The sequence below is a fragment of the Pelophylax lessonae genome (genome assembly GCF_965119305.1).
Source record: "Pelophylax lessonae genome assembly, chromosome: 8".
In the NCBI taxonomy this organism is placed as follows: Eukaryota; Metazoa; Chordata; class Amphibia; order Anura; family Ranidae; genus Pelophylax; species Pelophylax lessonae.
Window position 1 is genome coordinate 266,701,732 of NC_138775.1, and position 24,917 is coordinate 266,726,648.

The window sequence follows — 24,917 nt, forward strand, 5'->3', positions numbered from 1 at the left end:
CAGCCAGTCAGACATGGGTGGCACAGCCAAACCATGCTGGCCAAGAACTAGTACCTGCACTCCATCAACCTGACCCTGCATCTTGGTCACAGTGAGTTAGACAACCTTTTCTACCCCATACACCATCCCATACCCCACCCCACCCCCCTGGAGACAGGGACCCCATCTCCCCTGGGGACAGGGACCCCATTTTCCCCTGGGAAAAGGGACCCCCAACTACCCTAGGTATCATTGCATACTGCATTACTCTCGTATTTTGTAATCTTATTTATATATACTTTTCTTTTTTTTTTTACTGGTGTGATTTAGTAGTGAAAATGATTAGTGTCCCTCCAGTTTTGACTGTGGTATCTTATATGCCCCCCCATATATTGTTTCTAGAGTCGCCACTAGTGTCAGCATGCATTGACCAGCATTACTTTTATGACCTTCATTATCCTGTCTACCTGTGGGTGGTTGGCCAAGCTTACCTGTGTGTTAGTGGGTATCAACCTATGGTCTGATCATAGAATATATTAACATGTGTTAATTCGTTTTATGTCTTTCATTTGCCCCAAGCCCTGCTCTGTCTGCTACGTTATTTCTCTTTAGTTTTTACATATAGCATTACTTACCTCTGACATCCCTGGATACACTTCCTGGCAATACATTTGTCTTTGGAACCATCAACTCTTGGCTCTGTACAACCCTTGACCCAACCGTGATCATGAACTTAGCTAACAACAGGTGCCCCATCTTAGGCTGTCCAACATTCCCTGCCAGAAGTATTTGCCAATATTAATTAGTCCAAAAAATGTTTTAAACCAGGGGTCTCTAAACATGCTAATCAAAAAGCAAGTCTAGTGTCCTTCAGCTTTTAGGTGGCTTGGATTGTACCCAGTGGGAATAGAAAATGCCCCAGCATCAGTGGAAGTAAAAAATTGCTCAGGTATGGTGGTTAGTGGTAATAAAAATAAAAAAAGTGCCTGTGGTCAGTAGGAGGTGGAATAGTGCCTCATCATTGGTATTAGCTAGGGAAATACTGTCCCATTATTGGTAGCTGTAGCTAATAGTGCCCCATCGGTGTCAGAGGCAGGAATTGTGCCCAGTTGTTGATGTCTAATGGGAGGAATAGTGCTCCCAGGGCTAGATAAAAGAAAGCAAAGGACCGTCGTTTTCAGACCACTGTTTTAAACAGTAATATTTATTAACTTTGCCACCAAATGTGTCATATTAAAAATTAAAGTAATTTGTGAAAAGTTCTCTTTAAAAAAAAAAAAAAAAAATGTTCCTTACTTCACTTATGTCATAATAAATGATGCATTTGTACCAATAACTTTCCTTTTTATATATTTATTTTTTGGTTGATTCTCCTTTAACTTCTCAAACCATAAATAATTGATATAGTTGATACTTTCACAGTATCGCACACATCCCAGAAATATGAAAAAGTGTCAAAAATATATATTTTTTTAAAAAGCGCTGTCAAAGGAAATGCAGTGGGTATTTTTATCCCAGCTTTGCTGGAAATCTGTTTTAAATCAAATTATTTCAGGACTGGGATCTTGCATGTATTGATATTTTGAGTGTTCGCTTTCATAAACAGCTTGGTATTTGGTCGCCCACTCCGAAAGAATGACTTCTAAAGCCTCAATGGTCTCTGGATTTAGCAGATTCTGAAGGCTCTTTCTGCCATCTCTTGCCTTTATTGTGCTCCATGAAAAAATATAGAAATGAAATGCTTCTTTTAATTCCCGGGATCCGTGTTTGTAGGCAGCGAGAAGCGAGATACAAGACATTCTAAGCTGCAGTTTCGCTAGGCCATCCTGCTGCTTCTACCATAATTGATTGAATCATTGACAATGTTCGTCGGCACAACTGTACGTACACTTGGAAATGAGTTTCCTTATCGAGATACATGACTTGGCTGTGTAGTTGGAGAAATTATTTATGAGGAAAAATTCCATTTTAAGTCTTTACAAAGTAAGTTTTTTCTGATGTTTGTCAATGAAGCTGACTTTTTCGTTTACCTTTCATATCAAGGCAGAGGAATGCATAAAATATCTGTAAGCAAGAAAAAAAAAAATATAAAAAATAAAAAACAACCCTGGAATCCCAAGGGAAGTATTAAAAGATGGGCAATCCTGGCAAGCAGTGATACATTTTTTTACACAGTCTAAAATTCAAGATTGAATGATTTTTTGGCAACATTTAAACACTTACATATATACAACGCTGTACGTAATATTCAAAAATGTTTGCACAATGAGTATGGAGGCAGCTGCAGTCTGCTTTTTCCACCACAGGTAGCGCTCAACCACAGTGGCATTGCAAGGGCAGAGGAAGTCAACAGGAACATGGTTCCTCTATGGTTTCCTGGGTCACTGGGGAAGCTGTCCGATTGGATGCTGCCACCCCATGTGACAAATGTGACACCGGTGGCCATTTTGTGTCAGGCAAAGCCTTTTTATGGCCCTTGTAGAAAAAGAAATAGCCGCACATCCAGGGATTCCAATAAGTTTCAAATACCTTTAATTCCAAAATGTTGCAAGTGATGACACCAAAGACACCAACATGAAGTCTCGTAGACGCGTTTCACACATACATCTTGTGCTTAATCTTGTGCTTAATGGGTAATGATTAAGCACAAGATGTATGTGTGAAACGCGTCTACGAGACTTCATGTTGGTGTCTTCGGTGTCATCACTTGCAACATTTTGGAATTAAAGGTATTTGAAACTTATTGGAATCCCTGGATGTGCGGCTATTTCTTTTTCTACAAGTGTTCCCACGGAGGCGGGCCGGGGCCAGCACTCTATGGTATATCCTATCTCCTGGCAATTACCACACACTATACACCTGGAGCAGCGTTTTCCTTTCTTCAGTATCCTTTTTATGGCCCTGGCTCCAAGGCTTGGCGTGCATTTCACGTATGGCTAGTGTAGGAGAAAGTCACCCAAATGACAGGGACAGTGATTAGCAGCATGTAGAAGTTCCAGTCATGTAGAGAAAGTGTCAGTGTCAGTCGGCATCTCAGCTGTCCGGCTGTGTACCACGGTGCTACGCTGCATCTGATCATTTCTTATCAGGAATTTTTTTTGCTATGATCATTCAACAAACATATGAGTGCAATCTTTTGTCTTTGAATAAAATTAATTTATAAACAGAGAGCACTTAGATCTGTTTCATATATTTTATATCACGGAGGACCTGTTGTTTATAGTGAGCTGACTAAAGTGATCCCAGGAGGAGTTTCAGTCCTTATTCGATACCTGGATGTTTGTGAAGAAGGTGGAGTCTGTTGCCTTGAGTTTTACCCTTTATGGAAAAGTGTGTTTGACCTGCTGGCAACACAGAGGTCATTGCTCTCAGGTGAGCGTGTTTTTTTCTCATTGGTGATGGGTTTATCACATGGAAAAAATAATCTTCCTTTTTCCACATTGAATTGGACCACTTGGAACCTCTGGGCTCTTTGGACTGTCCTTATTTATTTTTTTCCTTTTAAAATAGTCAATTATTGCGCTGCACTGTTTTGTTATTCTATGTGTTTGAGGTTTAGTGTTCAGCTTGCAATTTTCAGTTTAGGTATTTGTTTGCGCTGATTATATTGTTATCATTAATATAGGGAAAGGATAGATACATGTCATCCATCTGGAGACCTCCCCAGTTGAGTTTGGACCATTCCACCCCAGTTGGGTGCCTTCCCTCCGGGTTTGTTGTGATTTACTGGATTTTGCATGAATAAAAAGTTCTGTTCTCTGCAAAAAGAGTCTGTGTGTTTATTGACACCGCACCACGTTGCACCTCCCCACAAGAAATATAGAAATTGTTAAAGGAAAGGGATCTGTCACTAAGGCATCTAGTATGCCATTAACCATCCCTTCCTATCAGGAACTTTGATTTACAGCATGCTCTTGCTGAGACAGTGATTCATGACTCACCATACATTTAATTTAAAATAAAAATAAACCAGTAACCTGCAAACTCTTCTAAACACTAGAGGGTCTATATCTATAAAAATAATTGTGGTGAGGGTGTCTTAAGTTTCCAGCCATGTTGTAGTGTCCTAGCCTTCTGTCCATTGCAGCACATACTTAACTTTTCTAGTTCCCTCATCATCCACAGACCAAGGGTGGCCTAGTACTTTTATGTATGGAGGAGCATGTGACTCACCCCCTTCCTCTTATGTGACAATAGTTGTGCTTGGTTTTTGGCTCAGCTTTGTCTTATAGGGGCAAGGAATGATTCCTTAGCCCAATGTAAGCTCCAACTAGAGTGACTTGAAGCTTACTCAGGGATTTATGTCCCTGCTTCTGATTATGGAAAGGCATAGAAGTAGAGTAATGATAAGGTACGTATGTGCTGCTGTAAAAGGGTATTAAAGCAAACCCTAATGCTCTGGCTTGCAAGCGCTAAGAATGGGTTTGCTACAAAGTAATCTTGTCTCCAGATATCTGGTGTTCTGAAAACCCCTATTACTTAATAAGATGACAATGCATGTATGGTGTTCCCATCTTTGCCATGTACACTTCTTTCTGCCAAATCCAGAATCATGTGGCATGTAGCCTAATTTTCCCCAGTGAGACTTCCAACACCAGCAAGAATGCAGATGATGATGTCATATTGAAGGTGATTTAAGTAGACTTTGATACAGTTGCTGTTTTTCTTGAATAGAAATAGCAGATCACTTACTCGTCTATATATATAACCTGGAGCTGGATTTAAAATAAACCTGTTCTAGAGGGATAACACCTCTACTGCTAAACATTTGTTATATCTGTCTGCAATGCTTTCTACTTACCCGGAATGCATGCAGAACTCTTGATCTGCATCCTCACCCCAGTTTAGGGACCCAGAAAGTATTGCAATCACTGATTCTGTGTTTTGAGGGAGAATGGTCAATGGTGCCACCTCAATACATCATTGGTGCAGGTTTCATTTTAACTTAATCACTTACCAATATAAATGATAAAAGTTGACCTCAATGTTAACTATTATCGTTTTATTAGTGCTATCCATTTCTGTAATATGCACTTTTTCTTACTCAATAAAAACCTTTATGGAAAAAAAAAAAAAAGTTGACCTCGCTTGTAATACTTTTTTTTATCTCCAACTGTGCCCTGGGGTCAACCACACACTAGGTTCTTAGGACGCAAAGCTCACATTTTTCTACTTGGAGTTAAAGTTTTGAGATATTTCTGCTGTGATAGCAATCTATCCATTGAATGCAAAGTCTCAGAGCATTGCATTAGTGTTGTGACAGCAGAAATGAACTCAGATCTGAAGGGTGACATTTACAAACTTGCAAACTGCTTGTTCTGTTATTACTAATGTTATTATATTGTGTGGGCATGCTGCTTATTTAAATCCTGCCGCCTATGCCAAATTATGTAGGCTGTTATTTTGGGTGCCATTAAGAGTCTGACTTCACTGCGCATCTTTATAGGCTTCATCATTTCCTACAACATACAACTTTCAAAGTAACTTTGGTTGCTTGCTAGCTACTGTTGCCAATTCAGCTCTACCTTACAGGAGTGATCAAGGGTACAGCTTCCTAATTCAAATTAAACCATTGCCAGTGCTGGGCTATGGCTTTCCTTCTCTCAGGCCTTCAGCCAGTTGCAGATACCTTAACCTCCCACAGTGTGTCCCAACTCCTGTCGTGCCCACAGTGCCCCCAACCTCTCACAGTGCTGCCCAGTCTCCTACGGTGCCCCCCAGACTGCTGCAGAGCAACTAGCCCTTCATAGTGCCCCAAGCTCCAACAGTGTCCCAGAGTGCCCCCAGTAATCCCTAATGCTCCCCAGAACCATCTAGAAACCTCATTCACTACTGGGCCAAAACGTCATCTGTAGAGTCCTCTAACCCACTCCACAGCCTACCCCACAATAAAAACCTATACCCATTATGAGCCTTCCAGAATTTCAATATATGTGTCAGGGATTCACTATTATGCGCAGGTGCACTGGCGCTGCAAACCGGCGAACGCCTATGCGCATGTTCGTACTACAATAGGATAGTTCGAGGCTACCTCCTGTTCGCACGAATGCGCATGTGCGCGCAATCACCATTGGCGCCAAATGGCCTATTTAAGGGCTGTGGTCACACTGAATCTTTGCTGTGTGATCTTCAGCTCTCCTGTACCTGAATTTACCTGCTGTTCCTGATCGTCTGACCCAGCTTGCCTCTGACCTTGATTACCTGCTGCCAGCCCTGACCCGATCCCTGACCCGATCTGCTTTTCCGCTACCGGCTATTGGACCTGGACCTGCTTTTGGCCTGGCTAGGGAATCCGGAGGACTGCGACCTGGAGTTAGCACGCAGCCAAATCCATCCCCACCATCAGGGGCCCTGGTGAATACCGGCTAGCACTTAGACTCTGTGCCTCCAGTGAACCTGTGTCTAGCTAAGTATCCTGTCAGCATCCCCATCCTGGGATCGTACCTGGTTCCTGGCTCCTCTGCCGGTGAGAAATCCTTCTACACGTCAGGCTCTACCACAACAACCCTGACAATATGTCACTTTCGTCCTCTTTAGCATCTTCTAGAAAGTGGCTCTCTACCTCTAGACTGTGGTCCAGTGCTGAGCTGGGGCTTTCCGTCTCTCAGGCCTCCAGCCAGTCGCATTTACCTAGCAGCCATAGTGGCCCGCAGTTCCCCCCAAACTCAAACAGTGCTGCCCAGTCTCCGACAGTGCCACCCAGCCTGCTGTAGAGCCTGTGGCCCTCTGTAGTGCCCCAAATCTCCAACAGTATCCAACAGTGCCCTCCAACTTCCCTCAGTGCTCCCCAGTCCCCCGAGAATCCTCGTTGCCTACAGGGCCAACAAGTTATCTGGAGAGTCCCGTAATCTATACCACAGACCTCCCTACCCCATTGTGACAGCCAGCATTATCAGGAGCATTCAAGCATTTTAATACATGTTTTGCATTCCATACCTTTTTGTGTGAGTATAAACTCTGTTTTTGAATGTTGGGACATGGCAAGTTTTTGAAGAATACATTGAGCTCTGGTCTCAAAAGGGTTGAGGACCACTGCTCTAGAGTCTGTGAGCACACACTTAACAATAACATAAGTAATAATAGAAAAGGCTGGCTTAAAATTGATTAGAGTGGGTTTTTGGGGATTCCAAATTGAGCACAAAAAGGAATGTTTTTTCACTAGCTAAGTCAGCTTTTATCGTTTAAAAAGCAATTTCTGGAACCAATCACCAATCTACTAATGCTATCAGTATAGGTGTGCTAAAATTATAAAAATTCCTTCAATTTACCGTAATCTGAGCTTTCAATAATCCATTGCAACCAGAATCCACAGGGTCACTTAAACTGTGCCCCCCCCCCCCAAAGCCTGGGTCTTACAAATTCTTATATCTCTCCTTCTTGTGTTATTAGTTACATTCAATCTTCTATTGACCCCTTGACCTCAATGTGCAAGTTTGACAGGCAGTGCCACATGTCAAACTCTGTAGCCTGAGTTAAAATAAAAGACCCCCTAAAGGGGAGACTCCAACCCCCCCCCCCCAAATTCTCATTCACATGAGCAGTTAGGTGTGGAAAAACCCTGCGGTGGAGCCATGCATTTACAGCCCCCCCAGCTGCTCCCCCTTTAACTGCACAGGCAGCGTCCAGGGGTGTACACATGCCACGGCCACAATGCTTTGCTTCGCAGTAGGAAATATATCCCCCGTCACTTTCGGTGGGTGCTACCACCAGCTGAATGCAACCCATTTAAGTGAATGGGGTCGCTCTGCAACCGTCCTGCAAATACATTAAATACATGTGTTTGCAGCGTGCTAGTGCGGGGTTGAAAGGGTTAAAGCAGGCAATGCAACATCTCCTTACCGCCTATAAAAATGCTCTCTCAAGAGCGAGCCAAATGAAGATGGTTGAGCAACACTAGTGTGAATGAGCCCTTAATGCTATTGACAGACTGCATTATATATGTAAAATTTGATTTTCCCCATAGTCCAACTTTAATTTTCATGACTTGACTGAAGTATATCAGTGGGAGCCTCAAAGACCTCCTAATTTACTCTGTAGCATAAAAAATTCTTAGGAGGACAAAGCCAAAACTAATTATTTTGATGAGCGTCTCTTGTTGGGTGACAGCTTCAACCTATCGTTGAAGTAGTAGAAGTCTACTTCATGTCTCTAGTCTAACACAAGTCACTGAGCCTCCAACAAATGACTCCCCGCTGTCAAAAATCATAAACAGCTTTAAAGGTGATGGCAATGCTGCCTCCATTTTGCGTTGTGAGATGAAAAAATTCAGAATTTAGACCTCATTAAAATTGATACTTGGTAAAATAAAACTGCTTACAGAGTGTAAACTATGGGAAAGGCTTAATATATATAACTTTGACTTCCGCAGCAAAATCACGATGGAAAATTGGAAGGGTTCTCCTGGAGAGGAGAGAAAAAATGCCAACGCTTCGCCTCCTTTTTTTTCTGCATATTAATTGAAATTCATCAATAGAGGAACACTTGTGTTAATGACAGAGCGGGCAGATTAGACGGTTTAGAACTGCCATCTTTAATGGCGCTTCTCTTACAGTACGTTCAGCTGGATGAAAAATAGAGGGTGATGGCATTGATTTTGCTCGCCATTATTTCTGCCTATGTTCAGCAGATGTTTCTTTGGGATCCTCAGCTTGACTTGTGTTCTGAATGTTGATGAGGTCTCTGTATTAAGCCGGTTGGTAAGTGTTTCTTATTTGAAAAACGGGTGATTTCCATCCTGTTTGTAATCTTACTGAACGACGCTATCGCTCTCGTTATCGACTTCTCTATGCCTGTTTGCCTGTTTCTCATTATTTTTCTTAAAGGCACTTTCCATTTTTCATGTGCAGGATTAAAAATACATTTATGGGAGATATAAAAGATACAAATTAATCCAGCTCTGTATTCAATAATAAATCAATACATTTATTTTCTAAATGGAAACAGTGTAAGTGGATGAATTATCAATCCCAGTACAGCAAAGCTCAGACTGGGGGAGGGAGGAGCAGAATGAGAACCCAATAAGTTGTGTTGCAGTGAAAGGAGCATGCCAATAGGCATAGAGAGTGAAGCAGCAGAGAGATGAGCACAGTAATCTGCTGCTTCTTCATTCACTGTCCAGACACAGGGTGAAGCTGGGAAGGAAACCTGTATGTTTTGTTGCACTTCAACAGAGGTATTCTGCCTTACCAGACAGGTCTTTACTGTGTGACAGAGCTGTGCAAATCTCAGGATTGAATGGACAAACATGCCTTGGCAATACTCATATACTGAATAATTTGTGTTTGCTTATGCTGTTTGCTTTCAGACTTTTTCTGTCTTAGTGAAAAATTTCCTGACCATTTTTGAAGGCTTATATTTATCCAGGCTATGGTATATATAGTTAAATAGGTAATCTGGTTGAAGAAAGACACAAGTCCATCCAGTTCAGCCAACATATAAAAAAACAGAAAAAAGAAAAGAAAAAACATGGTATGGTTAGTAGTAATTAGCCACATTCACATGGACCTGTTGATTGTTGAACTAAGCAGGTACAGTTGAATATCACTAACTTCTAATAACTGTATTTTGAATACATTTTTTCATATAATGAACAAATAAAGAAAATATCTTTTAAACCACCATACCTCCTCTTTTAGGAAATCCATAGAACCTGGACATTTCTAGCAAAAAGCTCTCTGGCAAATGATCTGTCCTTAAAACAGCATTTTTAAAAAACAAACAAACATGTCATACCTACTTGCACTGTGCAGTGGTTTTGCACAGAGTGGACCAAACCCCCTCTTGTCGGGTTCCCCACTGGTTCTCCTGGCTCCTCCTCTTCGCAGTGGTACCTCATAGGAAGCCGCTTCCTATGGAGTACCACCTGAGGGCTCACTCCTGAGCTGCGCTCCCTGTTTCCATAGACACAGACATCATGGCTTGGCCCTGCCCCCTGCTATCTTGCCACGGGATTTGACTGACAGCCATTGGCTCCCACTGCCTCAGTAAGCCTGTGCAAGTGAGGAGAGCCGCTACAGATGGGCACAGGGTTAGATCGAGTTGGGATTTAGGTAAGTATAAAGAGGGTGAGAGAGCAATTACCTAAACATTTTTTACCCTAATGCAGGAAATACATTAAGGTATCGAATGTTTAGGATTTGGAACCACTCTAAAGCTGAACTCCAGGCATATAATTACATACTGTATACTTAAAGTTGAAATACATATGTGGAAGCTATCACTCCTGATAAAAGATATCTACTTAATAAAATATTTCTGGTCATCTAGTCCTGAGACTTGGATAGCTCTACAACACAGCACAATAGGCCTGGTGACCTGCCTTTTATCTATTGCAGTTTATCAGTAATGGCTGGTTACCTCTTTTCCCCCTGACAGGGAAGACGCATGCATGTGCGCAGGCGCATGGATTCTGTAAGCCCTTGTTCAGGGCTGTTTAGCGAGTGAGAGTGCACATTGGCACTTTTAAACTGCACTAGTGCCTTGTGTCAGTGCTGTTTGGTCAATTACATTCCTGAAGCATCTGTGTATTTGTTCCTTGTATTTCTCACCCATTGCCAACCCGATCTGCCCCTGACTTTGCCTGAACTCGGCCTGCACTGACCCCTGGCTTTCCCCCAGATTACATTTCTGCCTTAGCCTTCTGCTCATCTGCCTTGTTGTTACTGACCCGGCCTGACTTTAGATTACTCTTCTGCCTGCTGCCTGTGTCTGATCTGCCTGCTAGTTGCTAAAATGGACTGTCTGATCTTCCCTTGGCTCTTTCTCCTGCACCTGATTCAGTCATCAGTTCCTGCTCTTGCATGTTGCCAGCGTGCTACCAGCTAGTTGCTTCTGCGTATCCCAATGCACATCAGCATTCTCCAGCAGAAGACCTATTAGGCATACATGGAACTCTGTGCTCCAGCATTCCCTGTTACTCTAGCAGGACTCCTGAGCTGTATAAGAGGCTTTCCTCTACACTTTGAGATCCATCACTGTTCGAAGTAAACTTCTCAGCTGTCACGATACTTCAGGAAAGTTGTTTATTTTCTTAAAGTAAAGCAAAACATATGAAACAGAACAAAACAGAAAAGTTTCATGCATCAAAAGGAGAAAGAGAGGTGTTACGTGTCTTCAGAGTGTAGAATGTTCTTTTCATATCTCTTGATCTGTAGACTTTTATACTATATGTAAAGACAACGTCAGCAAAAAGTGTGTCCCAAGAAAGTAGTAGTTCTAAATATAAAAGTAACACCCACTCTTGCATATATGGTTTCAGTTTATAGTTAAGACACGAAACCCCACCCAACATACTGCCACAAAAACTCAGAATAGAAATACATATATAGCCAAATGGCTTCTCTGTCCTTCACAACAAAGACATAATGAAGTAACCTTCAAAAACGAACATATTACATTAAAACATTCATATGTATTTCAGAGACTTTTATCATTTAAAATAATATTAAACTCTCTAACAATCCCCCCTCAATGCACTATAATCAACTAATAAAAGTGCATTCATCTTAAATAAGAAATGTCTCTGATCATCTTTTTTTTTTTTTTACAATACAAACAAAATATAACAAAAAATACAATGAACAATAATAAAATTGGGTATGTCAGATAATGTACATAAGCACTTCTCCAAAACCCGGAGATTTTCCTGTGAAGAATTTAACTATTTAACTCCATCAAGAGACTATAAATAATTATATTATTTATTTATTTTAGTTAGTTTCCCATCGAAATGATGAAATATCAGCAAGAATTTTCTTCCTTCAATTTCATAAATTTAGTTAACTTTATGCAAAGCTCTTACATCTATCTTGTGAAGCTCTTACATCTATACATATACCTTACATCCATACATATATCTTACAGTTTTTTTCCTATTTCAATGTGAGGAAGAAGTAAATAATATCTTTGATATGTAAAATTATATTACTCCATAATACATAGTAACATAGTTAGTGAGGTTGAAAAAAGACATCAGTCCATCCAGTTCAACCTATGATGTGTGTGTGTGTTTGCTGTTAACCGTACATTGTATACCCCTGTATGTCGTGGTCTTTAAGGTGCCCATCTAATAGTTTTTCTAAACTATCAATGCTCCCTGCTGATACGACTGTTTGCGGAAGAGAATTCCACATCCTTACTGCTCTGGCAGTAAAGAACCCCCTACGTACTTTAAGGTTAAACCGCCTTTCCTCTAGTTTTAGTGAGTGGCCACATGTCTTATTGTATTCCCTTTCTCTGAATAGTTTGTTCCTTATGCTAGGGTCGCCAGTACAGTATTTGTACATTGATATCATATCCCCCCTTAATCGTCTCTTCTCAAGAGAGAATAAGTTCAGTGCTTGTAGTCTTTCCTCATAGCTGATGTCCTCCATTCCCCTAATTATTTTTGTTGCCCTTCTCTTGTCTCTTCCCAGTTCCAGCACATCCTTCCTGAGGACCGGTGCCCAGAACTGGACAGCATACTCCAGATGTGGCCGGACCAGAGTCTTGTAGAGAGGGAGAATAATCTCTTTATTTCTGGAGTGAATCCCCTTTTTTATACATGCCAGTATTCTGTTGGCTTTGCTTGCAGCGGCTTGGCATTGCATGCCACTGCCAAGCCTGTTGTCTACCAGTACCCCCAGGTCCTTTTCCATCTTAGATTCACCCAGAGGTTCCCCCCCTAGTGAGTAGCTTGCTTTCTGGTTTCTGGCACCCAAGTGCATTACTTTACATTTTTCAACATTAAACCTCATCTGCCATGTAGTTGCCCACCCCATTATTTTGTTTAGGTCCGCTTGTAAGGTTTCCACATCCTGCATAGAAGATATTGGCATGCTTAGTTTAGTATTATCCGCAAATACTGAGATTGTACTAGATATCCCCTCCTCTAGATCATTTATGAATAAATTAAACAGGATTGGTCCTGTTAAACCAATAATATAAGATATTAATTAATTAATAATATCTCTTCCATCCCAGGAAATTTCTATAACTAAATGATTCATACAATATAACCTTTTATACATTATCTTTCACACCAAACAATTATAAGTATGATAAGTAATCATAACTCTCCATTATTCAATTGCCCTATTCATGTTTATATATTCTATCTACTGTATCTATCTATCTATGACCAATAAGCAACTCTTTTCTATGCTCTTTTTTCAACATTCCATATTATTTAGTTCAACAGTAACTCTGTTTGAACACATTAAATCAGATCCTTCTCTTCCACAAAAGCCTGTATGTACTTTACCTATATCTTTTTTCATCTAAATATAATTAGCATCTTCTTCAATAGAAGTATATATTCATAAGTCATTTAAAATTTCTAAATCTATTCTTTTTAAATTAAGATAAATCTATTCTCTAATTGATAATAACGTTTCAAATGTACAATTTTTGTACATCCTTGTTAGAACAACCCATCCATCTAACTTTCCTAAGTTGAGTGTGTTCTAACATAATTATAAAGTAAAATAAACTCTATGTTTACAAGTTTATCACAATATGTGTGTCTGTAAAATAATTAAGAAACCTAGAAGTAACAACTATAATGTAAACTAAACTAGTATCATTATTATTAGCTGTTGCTGTGATGTCAATCTTCCAAGGATCTACTAAAAAACAGGTTTTGTAGGAGAAAGTATAAAATTTCAATGTCAACACAGAGTCACTTGTGTTTCCTTCTATCTTGTCACTACCATCAAGATTAATACAGCAGATTTTACAAGTAATATTTCCATAACTGTATACTCCATTCTTTTTTAAATAAGCAACACAATGTGTTTTTAAATATTTTTAAGCTCTAAACACTCATATTCTCCTATATTAGACAATTCATAAAAAAAATTAATATATGAGAATCCCATCCCAACTCCCCCTCTCATAATGATCGAACGATCAGAATATCTCTTATTGAACAAGTCCATATGAGGAAAACGTTGAAGTCTATCCAAAAAATGATAGTCCTTGATAACAAAATTAGAAAGGAAGTAAAGATGAAAGCAAAAATAAAAAAATAGAGCCAAAAGAGAAGTTTGGTTGTGCTTGTCTCCTGGTCATAGTAGAACTCAAAAATTAAGAAAAAATAAAATAATTTTCTTTAAACTTAGAAATGAAAGACATATCTAGGAGAGAAAATTAAAACAAGTATCAAAATCTTATCAACAATTATATGATTTTCTTCTTGTTCAAAGATATTTTATTATTATTATGAACATACAATGGATGCAACATTAAATACCTAAAACTGAGTCCAGGTATAGACTGCAAAATACAAGAGGCTTGAAGAGTAACCCCAGTCAAGAATACAAAACATAAGAAAAAAGAAAAATAATGAGGAAATGTATTTCAGTGAGATGTAACAGTATAAGAAGCACGGCCATGTTCACCCTCTAGGTCACCCCTAATGGGTTCAAACTGTGACCCGGAAGGAGAACAGGCATAAAGACAATTCCACAATCAGAAAAAACACCAAAGGAATTACATATCATAAAGAGCAAAATAATCCCGCTCGACATGTAGAAAAAAACATTACAATGTGGTATGACTGAACACTGTCATCTAAGTGTTTAAAGAAAATTGGACCCAAGTATATTAGAAAATGCATTGTTGTAGCGAAAAATCATGGTAGACAAAAATGATTAAATGTGAAGAAACGATGAAAGGGAAAGAGAGAGAGGGAAACAGTAGGAAAGAAAACAGGTCAAGAAGAAGAACAGGAAAGAGAAAAAGAAGAAAACAGAGTAAGAGCAATTCTCGAGAACAAGGTACATGCCTATAAGATCAACACTTTAGGTTGTGTGAGGACACTACCAGGAGAGAACACAGCTTCGTCAAAGTCTGAAAGAAGGACTTTGGATATCCATGGTTTCCAAAGAGCATCATATTTACTCAAGGTACCATTGTCTAGGTCTACCATTTTAGCATGTACCATAGAATGATTCACATGTTGTTCAGTTTCAAGAAAGTTCAGGGAAGGGGATTTCCATGCTTTGGCAATTGTCTGCTTTGCAGCTGTTAAGAGTTGGATAAGGAGTTTGAACTGTTTGCGCGTGAGAAGATCTGGTTTAGCTTTCAAAAGGGCTATTACCGGGTCTGGTGGCAATAGCACATTAAACAACACAAAGGCCAACCCGAAAACTTTTCGACCATCGGTTCGACCCGAACATTGGGTGGTTCGAAATTTGGCCGAATTCCGAACTTTTTGCTGAAAAAGTTCGGAATTCGGCAACCAGAACCGACCAAAATGCAATGGGACAGGAAATGGGCTTTAAAAGCCCGTGATTGGACCAGAACTATTAGTAAAAGCCAATTGAGGGGGCTGGAGAATGCTAGGAATGTGATTGGAGTGACTAGGGGGTCCAGAGGCCAATCATTAGTGAATACGCCCCCCAGTATATAAGATAGCCCCGCCAAATCTCTACCATTTTAATGCAGGGACGTGGAAGAGAGTGGAAGCAGTTCTGTTACTTCTGCTTCAAAAGTGTCATTTAGCAATTATTAGTGTGAGGAAAGGGATATCTAGTGTAGTTAGGGTGCTATTTTCCACTTTAGTTAGCTTCAAAAATCTAGTTTCTGTAGGGAAAGTGTTAAGTGCCAGGGTGACCGTAGTGTAGTGTAGGGTGAACTGACACTGACTGCTATGGCAGGGTGACCAAACCTTTCCATTTCAGGGTGACCGCTATAGAGAAAAGATTGTTTCTCTTAGGTGACTTATAGAACAGGGATATGGCTTCTCGCCGGTCAGCCTGCTTTTTGCTGCAGGCGTTTATAGGGCTTTTTTTGAGGACATGTTTGGAGTCAGGCATGACATCTGAACTTGTGTATAGGGGTATATATACACACACCTGTATGTATATATACACCTACACATATATAGGTGTGAAAATAGCAGAATTATGCTTGCGCTAATGAAATAATTATCAGGCATATGGCTCCGCTCCTATAACACCTATATATGTGTATAATACATATAAGTGTGTGTGTATATATACCCCTATACAGAAGTTCAGATGTTTTGCCTGCCTCCAAAGACCCCAAAAAATGCCCAAAAAACGCCTGCGCCAAAAAAAACGCTGAGGTGTGTTATTGCAGGCGTTTTTTTGGGGTCTTTGGAGTCAGGCATGACATCTGAACTTGTGTATAGGGGTATATATACACACACACACACTTATATGTATATATACACATACACATATATAGGTGTGAAAGGAGAGAAGCGATATGGGTGTTTATTATTTCATTAGCGCAAGCATAGTGTTCTGCTATTTTCACACCTATATATGTGTAGGTGTATATATACATACATGTGTGTGTATATATACCCCTATACACAAGTTCAGATGTCATGCCTGACTCCAAAGACCCCAAAAAATGCCCCAAAAAAACCGCCTGCAATAACACACCTGGGTGTTTTTTTTTGGCGCAGGCGTTTTTTTGGGGTCTTTGGAGGCAGGCAAAACATCTGAACTTCTGTATAGGGGTATATATACACACACATGTATGCATATATACACATACACATATATTGGTGTGAAAGTAGCAGAACACTATGCTTGCGCTAATGAAATAATTAACAGGCATATGGCTCCGCTCCTATCACACCTATATATGTGTATGTGTATAAATACATATAAGTGTGTGTGTATATATACCCCTATACAGAAGTTCAGATGTTTTGCCTGCCTCCAAAGACCCACAAAAAATGCCCAAAAAAAACGCCCCAAAAAAACGCCCTTGTTATTGGACAAGCTTTGGGATTTAACCCAAGATAAAATTGGAAACCAAGAGAGGATCAATTTCAGGGAGATTCTATTGCCACCCATAACAGTACTTTCCTTGTTGCGTGATATTTGGTGACTGGTACAATCTGTGCAGCCATATAGTAAGTGGTAATATTCGGAAAACCCAATCCAGCACAAATTTCTAGGAATTCTCAGTTTAGTACCACCCCAAGTGAAATATTCTATTCTATGTTGTAGGATGCGTAGAAAATGAGCTGGGACCGGGATGAGAAGGACTCTGAACAGATAAAGAAATGTAGGAAGTATCAACATTTTAATTACTATTTTTCCAAACCATATCATTGACCTTTTCATTGACCTTTTTCAACAAAGGGGGGTAATTGGCCGAGAATAAATTAGACATGTCGGCAGTAAGTTTAACTCCAAGATAAGGAAGGTGATGTGAGGACCAGCAAAAGGGTAATGCGGATTGAGCCAAATGGAGTTCTTCAGTGGATAAGGAAATATTTGAAGCTGTAGATTTATGAAGATTCACAAGTAAGCCCGAAATGTTGGCAAACTCACGTAGAGTATTATTAAGATTGGGTGCGGAGATGTGGGGGAAAAGAGAAATAAAAGGATGTCATCTGCAAACAGACACAGTTTATGATGATGTGTAAAACTGTGATTTGCAGCGCTGCTTAAATTGGTTTATAAATATATCAAAAATTCATATAAAATAATAGAATAAATGAAATACTTCATATAAATTAAATAAATAATACAATACATAAAACTCATAAAGTGCTGTAGTATTGGTGAAAATAAATATATGGCTCAATGTCCATTATATCATCGTGTTGCCGTGATGAATCTTTTCACTTGAACTCATACAGGTGCTAAAGTGCTTGATTTGTGCTTTGTTCGGGGTCTCCCCCTTTGGTTATCTACTCACCGCTAGATGGTAGTTTTCAGGCATGTAAGGATAGTTTTGCCCTGCTTCTCCGCTTGATGTATAATTATTTCTGTGAGTATTGATTCCTCCCCGATGTCCTCATGAAAAGAGAGTCATTCATGGTGAAGATCGTTTAAAAAGGGGGGTGTTTATTGAAAAAACAATGGGAATATACTCACAAACATAGTATAATATCATGCAAAAAAATGTGAATGAATGAAGAGAGCGGCTCGGCGGCTGACTGCTCCCGCAGCATCCACTACACCGGCCGGAGGTCACGTGATACGCTCGACCAATCACTAGACGCGTTTCGATGTGTAACACATCGTCCTCTGTAGAGCTACAGAGGATGATGTGTTACACATCGAAACGCGTCTAGTGATTGGTCGAGCGTATCACGTGACCTCCGGCCGGTGTAGTGGATGCTGCGGGAGCAGTCAGCCGCCGAGCCGCTCTCTTCATTCATTCACATTTTTTTGCATGATATTATACTATGTTTGTGAGTATATTCCCATTGTTTTTTCAATAAACACCCCCCTTTTTAAACGATCTTCACCATGAATGACTCTCTTTTCATGAGGACATCGGGGAGGAATCAATACTCACAGAAATAATTATACATCAAGCGGAGAAGCAGGGCAAAACTATCCTTACATGCCTGAAAACTACCATCTAGCGGTGAGTAGATAACCAAAGGGGGAGACCCCGAACAAAGCACAAATCAAGCACTTTAGCACCTGTATGAGTTCAAGTGAAAAGATTCATCACGGCAACACGATGATATAATGGACATTGAGCCATATATTTATTTTCACCAATACTACAGCACTTTATGAGTTTTATGTATTGTATTATTTATTTAATTTATATGAAGTATTTCATTTATTCTATTATTTTATATGAATTTTTGATATATTTATAAACCAATTTAAGCAGCGCTGCAAATCACAGTTTTACACATTTCAAAAGAGCACTCAGCACTTTTACACTGCAGCTAGCAGCTTTTTACACACAATTCACTAGTATATTGTTGCACTCAAGCACTTTTTCCATAAGCGCAGGGTCCTCTCAGTCTCACAGTTTATGATGATGACTACCTAGTTCAATACCTTTGATGGAAGAGTTTAGTCTAATATGTTGGGCCAGTGGTTCGATGAGTAGGGCAAAAAGTAGAGGCAATAATGGACAACCTTGTCATGTTCCCCTTTTTACAAGAAAGGATTTGGACCTGTACCCTGCGTAGTTAAGGTATGCTCTGGTTTCATTATATAAGGTGGTCACCCATGTTAGGAAATGAGGACCAAAGCCCCATCTACGAAGAGTAAAATTCATATAGGGCCAGGAGACCATGTCAAAAGCTTTTTTAATGTCCAGAGATAGGAAACAGGTGGGGATGCGTCTCTTTTTAGCAACGTGGGATAAAAGTATCGCCCGACGAACATTGTCGTCTGCTTGACGACCATGGATAAAACCCACTTGATCTCAGTGGATAAGCTTCTCAATGATATTGTTTAACCTTAAAGCTAGGAGTTTTGCCAAAATCTTAACATCTAAATTCAAAAGAGAGATAGGGCGGTAATTGGACCAGGTGGTGTGATCTGTGTGGGGTTTGGTATCATGCATACGGTTGCCGTTAGGGACTCCTCCCAAAAAGAAGCACCATGAAGAAGGGAGTTGAAAGCATTAGCCAGAAGGGGGTTAATGTGGAGGAAAATGATTGGTAATAGAGTGCAGAAAACCCTTCGGGACCTGGTCTTTTATTAGGTTTCAAAGATTTAATAACTTTCATAATGTTGTCTTGTGTGATGGGGGCGTCCAATAGATCTAGCTGCATTGCAGGAATGGGGGGAAGATTTAGATTAGAAAAAAATGAATTTGTCTGATCGAGGTCTAGAGTACCTCCGGAGGCATATAATGCTGCGAGATGAGATCTGAAATTTGTGAGAATTTTAACAGGGTTGCTAGAGTAGGAATTGTTCGCAATTTTGAGTCGAATATGTTTAGTGGGGTTGTATACATTATTAAGCATTCAGGCCAGAAGAGTATCAGGTTTATTCGATTTAAGGTAGAAATTATGACGTGCTCTGCGAATTGTTTTGTCAGCCGTTTCAGTAAGGAATAGATCAAATTCCAGTCTGGCTAATTTGTACAGCAAACTTCTGAAGTTTTTGTACCTGTTGTTGCAATGTTTGAAACCACACTTCTTTCTATACAACAGATTGTAAACAACTAAGTATGCTAATCTCAAAAGGTAGAAGAATAGACATTCTTTGTGCTGCCATCAACTCAAAAAGTGACAAACCTAAACTAGAAAATACTAAAGCTAAGCTAAAAAGTATAGCAAGTAAATAGGTCACCCAATCTTTAGTTTAGGTTTACCTTTCCCTTTTGGATTGGTCTATAAACAAATAAAACAAAAGTCAGAAGACAGATGACAAAGGGCTCTAAAAATAAGTATTTCAAAAATGTATTCCATTAGCTCATACAAAAAAATCAGGTACTGGATGTGCAAAAAGAGAATAATTCAATTTTAATAGCATTCTAGCTATTATTGTTGTATAAGTAATCATTTGACCTTCAAAGTTTTTACAATAAATTGTATCTCCATTATAAGTCTGCACTGATTCTAACTAAGATAACATTTCAGTGTCCCCCTCTTGATCCTGTTGGCCGAATTAAATCTTGTAAAGGAGTAGCCTTATCAGATTCTTGTGCTCTTTTGACTACTACACTCACAATTGCTTTAATTTTGCAAAAGGGCCACTGATTTATTTTGATCTTTCTTATATGTTCTATTTCTAAAAGAAACTTGATCCTGTTAAAGTGGATTATTTTTGAGAACCAACCATGCCTTTCATGGACCATATAGACAGATACAATGTGAGTGAATGAACCACATTTGCACTATCACTCTGACTGCAAAACAAACACAAGGCAGCCTCGGGTTCAGCTCTTTATGCAGACATATATCCAGGAACCTTATATTGTAACAAAAGTTGCTGATCTGGAATCCAAGCAGCAAATCCCATCACATGCGCTCCATTATGCCAATATCTGGATCCATCTATATAGGCACAGAAAATGTATTCCCGGCAAATGGTTACTAATAGGTGAAGGAGTGACTTTTTCATGTTCAATTACACAGCTGTGGCTCTGTCTCTCACATTGCGTCATTTAAGCCAAGAAATATTTATCTCTCGCTTCAACTTACAAGCCTTTCTCCTCAAGATCCGATTGTCACCGGCAAATCTTTGTGAATTAACACCTTTTGTCTTTCTTTGTAATAACACCTTTTAGTGTAACCTGTGGTGTTCGCAAAACAAGTGATGCAAAACCCACAACGTGTCTGAAATATAGCATTGTCCAATGCACTCCTAACACATTTTTACTGATGAAATTGTCTCATCATCCACATACACTTAAATGTAAAATGGTTGCGAGAGATCTACATCAATCAGAAATACTGAATTTATAAGAGCTTTCTTTAGATCTTCAAATGATTGTACACAGGGTCTCTCCTATTAAAAAAAATATTTACCCTATATCCTCAGTAAGCCTCCATAATTCATTAGGATTTGCTCAGACAGATGCTTTGTCTACAAAAATCTGAAAGAATTCTCGAGAAAAGTTGACAAGGCCTAAAAATCTTCTTAACCACTTGCCGACTGCCTAACGCCGATCTACGTCGGCAGTCAGCCCCTCACAGGCAAAGTGACGTAGGTCTACGTCGCTAGCCTGTGAGGGTTTAGGGAGCGAGCGCGCGCCCCCGGAGGCGCGCTCCCGTGCGGTCACGCACCCCCCCCCGCGCATGTGACCGGCGGACCCGATCATCCGCCGGTCACTCGCGATCGTCGGGGGAGAGGGAGAAAGGCAGGCAGCTTGTGTAAACAAGCTGCCTGTCATTCTCCCCTGTGTATGAAAGATGATCATACGGTTCTACTATATAGAACCGTTGATCACTGTTCATACACTAGTAGCCACAGCCAATCACAGTAGAAAGCACGCCCCTAGGGACACACATAGCCCCGCCCTTTCAAAAAAAGTCAACCCCTTCACTGCCAGTGTATTTTTACAGTAACAGTGCATATGTATAGCACTGATTACTGTAGAAATGTCACTGGTAACCCCAAAAGTGTCAAAAATGTCAGTCAAGGGTCCGATCTGTCCGCCGCAATGTCGCAGTACCGCAAAAAAAATCGCAGATCGCCGCCATTACGCGTTAAAAAAAAAACAACAAAAATGACAAAAATCTTTCCCTTTGTTAGTAAACGCGATAACTTTTGCGCAAACCAATCAAAATACGCTTTTTGCGATTTTTTTTACCAAACATAGGTAGCATAAAACAAATTGGCTGAAAATGTTAAAAAATTTAGATTTTTACATTTTTTTGGGGGGGAATTTCATATAAAAAAATGTGAAAAATATTGCTATTTTTGCAAAATTTACGCTCTTTTTTTGTTTATAGCGCATGATCAAAAAATCGCACAGGTGATCAAATACCACCAAAAGAAAGCTCTGTTTGTGGGAAAAAAGGACGCCAAATTCGTTTAGATACATCGTCGCACGGCCGCGCAATTGTCCGTTAAAATCACGCAGTGCCGAATCGCAAAATACCCCCTGGTCAGGAAGGGGGTAAAATCTTCTGGGGCTTAAGTGGTTAAAAGAATTTACATTAGTAGGTAATAGTACCTTTTAAATATTTTTTTTTCTTTTCGACCATGGACTCTCTTCCATGTATCTGGCAGGATTGACGCAAAAACTGTCATTTTCTGAGCCACAGAAGAAATTAAAACTGTCATGGGATTGCTAGCTAGTTTGTGTAACTGGATCTTTGCTACTCTATAAGGACTGATAGTACATGCCTAAATGTCACTTTCTTTTTAGAGAGCACAGAAGATAATCTATTACTGTCAGTCATAGCTGTCACACTTTGTACCCCATTATACAATTGGTAACAATTTCGTTTATCGAGTGTATTGTTTTTATCATTTTTGACAGATTTTTAATGTACTGTACATCTGCAAAAAAACATGTGCACTGCTTTTTAATATAACTTTCCTGATAATAGCAAAAACAAAAAATTGTTTGGAGACTGATTTTCTAGTGAAAGCACAGACTGGGAAACGCCCATGATCTGCAATTGGCCAATTCCCAGAGAAAGACTCCTCCATAGTCTTTACTCTTACCAGAAATGCTATTGCAAAGACTTTTAACAGTTGACTTTTAGAAACTTCAGGTTGCGCAAAACATTTACGTTTCAACATTTGCTGAGTAGCCTCAAGTAAATTAGGACAATCTACTACCTTTAATTTAATAACCAAATCCAAGTTTGGAATCGTTTGTAAAATTTGCTCAATCTTTAACTTATTGTTTCCTGCAACCTCATGTGTAGGATTGTTCTTAAACACTAAACCCCAAGTTCTTTTCCATTTATCTAATTTGCATACAGTTCTTTCCACAATCTCAATTAATTGATTCTCCTGTAAGCTTTGTCCTGCCCCTTGTTTGTGTTTGGAATGACCACATGTAATAACACACATTTCAGGGTTTAAATATTCATAAAAAGATAACAATACTTTACGTGCAGCATTAAACTTAGTTGTTTGTCCATTAAAGAACTTATCTACACTCTGACATTGTTCCATAAACCACTGCATGCCTGTATCCCATATATGGAATGTATGAATTCCCGATAGTACAGGGACTTGTTAATGCTTCTGAGCTTGAGATGTTAACATTTTAATTTTATCTGCTTATATGAATAAACACACTCACCCCTGTTAAGAATGACAGTCTTGTGCACACTTTAAAAAAAATGAGAGATGAGTAGTGTCTTTTTTCTATTGCCTTTTCTTCATTCATTTGTCCTTGGACCTCCATCTTCAATCCTTAGAATCCTATTTCCAAACTTGCCTCATCCAAAGGGAACATATGCCGGAGAACGTCTCACGTGTCCTGGCTAACAGCTTCGTCTGGCAGGGACTATAACCTTGGCAGAAATCTTCACATGCGTAACGTCGCTCTTTTCTAACCGGAAGAGACTACTTGAGACCACTGCCCAGATGGTAATGTCATAGTTACATAGTTACATAGTAGATGAGGTTGAATAAAGACAATAGTCCATCCAGTTCAACCTGTGTAGGTGTGTGTGGCTGTAATCATCTCACATAGCCCTGAATGTTCTGATCCTTGAGATGTACATCTAAGAGTCTTTTGAAAGCCACCATACTTCCCGCAGAAACCACCTCTTGTGGTAGAGAATTCCACAATCTTGTAGCCCTAACAGTAAAGAACCCCCCACGTTGCCTGAGGTTAAAACGCTTCTCCTCTAATCACATTGTATGCCCTCGAGTCCTCATGCAATCCCTTTGACTGAATAGCTTTTTTTCTAAGCTGAGATCCCCATTGAGATATTTATAAATTGCTATCATGTCCCACCTCAGGTGTCTCTTCTCCAGGGAGAATAAATCAAGCGATTGCAGACGCTCTTCATAATTAAGGTCCTCCAATCCCCTAATCAGTTTAGTTGACCTTCTCTGGACTCTCCAGCTCCAACACATCCCTCCTGAGGACTGGCAACCAGAACTGGACAGAATACTCCGGATGCGGTCGGACCAGAGTTTTATAAAGTGGAAGGATCTTATCTCTGGAATACATCCCTTTCTTTATGCATGCTAATATTCTGTTGGCTTTGGCAGCTGCCGCTTGACATTGCATGCTATTGCCTAATCTATCATCAACCAAGACTCCCAGATCTTTCTCCATTTTTGATTCCCCTCCTAACATGTATTGTGCTTTTATGTTTTTAGTCCCCAAGTGCAACACCTTACACTTCTCCACATTAAACCTCATTTGCCATGTCGTTGCCCACTCCGTTATTTTGTCCAGGTCATTCTGTAGGATATCTGCTTCATGCTGTGCAGTTATTGCCCTGCCCAATTTTGTGTCATCTCAAAAACTGATATCGAACTACTGATCCCGACCTCAATGCAGTTTATGAATAAATTGAACAAGGTTGGTCCCAGGACTGAGCCTTGGGGGACCCCGCTTACCACCTCAGACCAGTCTGAGTATTGTAACGTTCATGCGTTTTTGTTAGTGGATGGATTTACAGCTGCAGAATTATTACACTCAGTAGCCATGTAGAGATTCTGTTGAACAAACATATCCAACTCTCAGGACTTCATCACAGTGCACAACCTGTTATGTAATATACATATACTCAATCAGATGTTTAATGGAGGGATAGAATATATGAGAATGTATAGATG